Source organism: Salvelinus sp. IW2-2015, unplaced genomic scaffold (genome assembly GCF_002910315.2).
Source record: "Salvelinus sp. IW2-2015 unplaced genomic scaffold, ASM291031v2 Un_scaffold1754, whole genome shotgun sequence".
Lineage (NCBI taxonomy): Eukaryota > Metazoa > Chordata > Actinopteri > Salmoniformes > Salmonidae > Salvelinus > Salvelinus sp. IW2-2015.
Genome location: NW_019943135.1, coordinates 64833 through 70304, shown reverse-complemented (window position 1 = coordinate 70304; position 5472 = coordinate 64833). Strand labels below are relative to the sequence as shown.

General features: G+C 50.8%; 1 pseudogene; it reads right to left on the bottom strand.

Annotated features, from left to right (window-relative positions):
• LOC139024659 (octapeptide-repeat protein T2-like) overlaps window positions 1–5224 on the bottom strand; it is an 8054-nt pseudogene extending 2830 nt beyond the window's left edge.
• Window positions 5225–5472: the final 248 nt, after the last annotated feature.

The following is a 5472-nucleotide window of genomic DNA, read 5'->3' as shown; positions in this document are numbered from 1 at the left end:
AAATTAAAGGTGCGCAGAGAAACTTCACAAGCTGGAGGAAGAAGGAAAAAGGAAGATTCCTTGAGTGGCTACAGAAGGCACAGCGCCACCCATCTGCTGACGGCTGCATTCGGGCTTCCAAGCAGAGCCAATTTGAGCTCCAACTAAACCCGCTTCGCCCCCTGTCCTGGAGAACTAGTCACTGTCCAGCATGGCCACGTCTGCCCAATCCTCTTGTACTCCAGACAGTTTCAGTCGCCAAAGCCGCCGATGCTATCCTTTCTTCTCCTCCACACCGTGAAGAATATGAGAGGAGTAGGTGAGTATCAATGTCTCTGGGTCATTCAGGATAGGAAGAGAGGCCAACAGACAGACAACCACCGTGAGCGTGAGCCGAATCAGTGACGCAATCGGTTACGGACGAGGTGAGGGGAGAAAGAGGAGCAAGAAACCCAATGGCGTTAACGAGTCGGTGTGCATTGATGACGCGGCAGAAGTCTGAACTCTAGTCGCGTCGAGGTCTGAATATAATGTACGATCTAAAGTTTACATTAACCAACGGCAATATGGAATTCAACCCACTCGTTAGAAGGTCTTCTAAGGGCTGAGTTACACGACACCAGAGACGCGCAACACACCACACACACACACACGACGCTACGAAGAAACACAAACTCACCTCACACACGTAGGCGATTAGATTGTCAACATGTGTTCTCCTCGAACCCGATTGCCAACTGGCCATAGATTAATGACAAACTGGAGCAAGCGGTGGGTGTGCGTTTGGGGGGTGGGTGGGGGTGGATTCGGGGGGGGTGTGGGTCATGGAGAGGTGAGGTAACTCTGAACGAGTGACTGCTTTGGAACCCCAGTTTCAGCTGTACTACTCCTTGGTTCTGTGCGATACAAGTAGTCTGGACAGGGACACAACAAGGCCAATAGACTATAGTGCTTGATAGAGATTGTGCCCAATGTGCTACAAAAGCTAGGGAGGAGGTGTGTGCCTGTGAGGACAGGGAGGGCAGGGGATGGTGATGGGCGTAAAACTAGATAATACGAAGAGGCAAAGGTGAAGAGCAACCAATGGTAGTATAGAATAATGGAGAGAGAATCAAACCAGAAAAAAGATGGATTGAAAAATTACATCCAGCTCGATCGAGCTAGGAGTGTATCAATTAGTTATGCCTGTCTTGGGAGATGGGAAGAAGGAAGAGAGTTAGTCCAGGGTGAGGGGTGGAGGGCGGGAGTTAGGATGTTTAGGGAGCAGGAGGCGTGAGGGTGGTGGTCGAGTAGGGAGGTTAGAGGCGACGAGGGAGGGTTTGGGGATGGGGAGTTAGGGGAAGGAGAGGAGAGGAAGAGGTGGGGGAGTATGGGGAGGTTAGAGGTAGGGAGGGGAGGCGGTGGGAGAAGTAGGGAGATAGAGGGAGAGGTAGGAGGAAAGAGGGAGGGTGGGCGGAAAGGTAGAGGAAAAGGTAGGGGAAGAGGTAGAGGAGGAGGCCTAGGGGGGGAAAGGTAACTAGAGAGGAGGTAGGGGAGAGAGGAGGAGAGTACGGGCGAGGCAAGGTAGGGGAAAGGGCAGCAGGAGGGTCAGGGGTACAAGCTAGAGGAAGAGGTAGATGGAGAGTAGAGGAGGGCAGGAGGGAGAGGCCTTAGGGGAAGGTAGAGGAGAGATAACGGAGCGACTGCGTAGTGAGGGATGGTCGGGAGTAGGGGGAGAGTACGAGGACGAGGTAGGGGAGTAGGGAGGTAGAGGTGAGGTAGGGGGACGAGGAAGCTCCATTATGTGAAGGAGAGATGGTGAATATGAGACCGCCTGTGTAGGAGCCACAGACACACATCAACAGTCACTAGTCCCTCCACTCTCACATGTGCGCAGCGTCTCAATGGTTGTCAGTGTGCATGTGTATGTATGTCAGAATCACTTGCTTTTAAAAAACAACAGGGACTAGTCTCCTCCACTCCACATTGTTGCTATGCGAGCTGCATCTGACTGATGTTGTCTTTAATGGGTGTTGGAGAAGCAAGCCAGTGTGTAAATGAAAGGGTTTCTTCCACAGTTCACTTCTGAAAGCCCTCACATGAGATTTGATTATTACACATGAATCACATGAATGCTGGACAACCAGCATGTTGCACTCATCCCTCGGCAGCTCACATCACACACACACACACTCCACACACACACACACACACACACACACACACACACACACAAACACACACACTACACACACACCACACTACATCAGCCTCACTACACACAATTTACCTCTCTGACAACCTCTGCTACTACACAACCCAGGACAACCCCTATGGAGATGGAGCAGAGAAAACACAGCGAATTGATACTCACTAAAACATGAATATAAATGTTTTGGTGTGTACAACTGCCCACATCTTTTCCTCTCGCTCTCTCTCCTCACTCTCTCTCTCTTCCTCTCTCTTCTCTATCCCTCTCTACTCTCTCTTATCTCTCTCTACCTCTTGTCATTCTTACCTCTCACTCTCTCTTAGTCTCTCTTCTACCTCTGTCTCTTATCCTCTTCCTCTCCTCTCTACCTCTCTACCTCTTGTCTCTACCTTCTCACTCTCACCTCTCTCTATCTCTCTTTACCTCTCTACGCTTTGCTAGCCCTCTCTACCTCTCTAAACCTCTCTCATTCTCGTCTATCTCTCTATCTCTCTACCTCTCTATCTCTCTACCCTCTCTACTCTTCATCTCGTCTACTCTCTTTCTCTTCTCTCTCTCTCTCTCTCTCTCTCTCTCCTACCTCTGTCTCTTACCTCTGTCTCTACCTCTGTCTCTACTCTCAACTCTCTCTCTCTCTCTACCTCTGTCTCTACCTCTTTGTCTCTTACCTGCTGTCTCTACCTCGGTCTCTATCCTCTGCCTACCTACCTCTGGTCTTCTCTACCCTCTGTCCTCTACCCATCTGTCAATCTACCTCTGTCTCTTACCCGGTCTCGTAGACCTGCGCACTACGCACTCGATCTCTACCTCGTGTCTTCTGACTCCTGCTCTCTACCTCTGTCTCAGTCCTCCTTTTGCTCTACCTCTGTCTCTACCCTCGTCCTCCTCTCACTCTCAACGGTATCGCCCTTCCCGTCTCTACGATACTCTCTCTACCTCGTCTCTACCTCTCACTTCTCACTCTTCTCTCGTACGGTTCTACCGTTCGTCTCCGCTCGTCTCGTTCTCTAGATTCATACGTTTCCGCTCTCTTACTCTCTCTACCTCTGTCTCTACCTCTATTCTTTTTCTTCTTTTTGTTCTGTACCTACTTGATCCTCTGTTCTCTACTCGCTCTACCTCTGTTTCCTCTACTTCTCCTCTCACTCGGCACCTCTCATCTACCTCTTCACCGCGGCTGATACCCTCTCTACCTGACGGTTGCTCTCACCTCTCGTTAACCTCTGTCTCTAGCTGGCCCCTATCTGCTTCACCTTCTTCAGCCTTGCTCTCCTAGCCGGCTCTCGAGAGTCGGCGTTGACTCATTCTGTCGTCTAGGCTTCTTATACTCTCACGCGTACTCTCTTTATTGCCGTTCCGACCTCCTATCCTCTCTACTCTCAGCTCTCTCTCACCTCTCTATCTCTGTCTGCTACCTCTCGATCTTCTCTCTCAACCTCTCTACCTCGTTCTTCTATCCTCTCACCTCTCTCTCGACCGTCTCTCCTGTATATCCCATCTGTCTTCACCCTTCTCAGCTCCGCTCCACCTCTCTACCTCATGTCTCACCTCTTCACGCCTCTGCACCCTTCTCTAGCCTCTGTTGTCTCTACCTCTCATCTCTAACTTCTCATCGCTCTCTTTTCATATACCTCTTGTCTTCTACCTCTCTTCACCTCCGCTCTCTGCTTATCCTCTCTAAGCCTCTGTCTCGCTCTCTCTCACCTCTCTACTCGTCACTCTTTCTCCACCTCTCTAGCGCGCCTCTCACTCTCTCTCACCCTCGACCCTCTGCTTATCCTCTCATACTCTCTGCGTCATCCTCATCCTATCATCCTCTCACTCTCTCTCTACCCTCTCTAACCTCTGTCTCTACCTCTGTTCTCTCTCATCTCACCTCTCCTTCGTATCCTTCATCTCTGCTCTCATCCGCTCTTCTACTGTCCTTCTTACATCTCGTCTCACCTCTCTCTACCTCTGTCTTTACTCATACCTCTGGTTCCTCTCTTTCTCATCCTCCGTTGTTTTACCCCCTCTCACTCCTCTCTCACCTCTCTACCCTCTCTACTTCTCTCTCACCCTTCTAACAACCTCTCACTCTCTCTCATTTCCTCTCTACTCTGTCCTACCTTCACCGCTCTCTCTACCTTCTTCTACGCTCTGTCTCTCTCTCTCTACCTCTCATACCTCCACTCTCCTCACCTCAGCCTCTCACTCTCTCTCACTCTCTACCTCTCACTCTCTCTCACCCTCTCTACCTCTGTCTCTACCTCTCACCTCTCTACCCTTCTTCTACCTCTGTTTCTCTTACCTCTGTCTCTCTCTCTCACCTCTCTACCTCTCACTCTCTCTCACCTCTCTTACCTCTCACTCTCTCTCACCTCTCGTACCTCTCACTCTCTTGCTCACCTCTCTACCCTTCTCACTCTCTCTCACCTCGCTACCTCTGTCGTCTACCCTCACCTCTCTACCTCTGTCTCCTACCTCTGTCTCTCTTAACCTCTGCTCTCTCTCTCACCTCTCTACTCTCACTCTCCTCTCTACCTCTCACATCTCTCTCTTCTCTCTTCTCACCTCTACTACTTTCTTCACCTTCACCTCTGTCTCACCACCTCTGTCTACATCGTCTACCTCTCACCTCTCTACCTCTGTCTCTAACCTCTCACCTCTCTACCTCTGTTTCTCTTACCCTCTCACCTCTCTACCTCTTGTGCTCTATCCTCTCACCTCTCTACCTCTGTCTCTACCTCTCACCTCTCTACCTCTGTCTCTACCTCTCAACCTCTCTACCTCTGTTCTTCTACCTCTCACCTCTCACCTCTCTCTACCTCTCACCCTGTCCTCTACTCTTCTTTCTACCTCTCTACCTCTGTACTCTACCCTCTCACCTTCTCTACCTCTGTTCATCTACCTCTCACCTCTCTCCTAGCTCTGTCTCTACCCTCCTCTACTTCTTCTCTACGCGTCTAGCCCTCTTCTCTCTCTCTACCCTCTCCTCTCTCTTCTATCTCTCTCTCTACCTCTGTCCTCTTCCTCTCTCTCTCTCTCTCTAGTCCTCTCTCTCTCTCTACTCTCTCTCTCTACTCTCTCTCTCTCTCTTCTACCCTCTCTCTCTCTCTCTCTCTCCTCTCTCTCTACCTCTCTCTCTCTCTCTCTCTCTCTCTACCTCTCTCTCCTCTCCCTCCTCGTACCTCTCTCTCTTCTACCTCTCTCTCTCTACTCTCTCTCTCTCTACCTCTCTCTCCTCGTAGGGGCGCGCGTGCACGCTCGTCTGCTGGCTTCGTGCTCGTGGCTGCGCGTGCTCGTCTGCGCTCTCGTCCGTC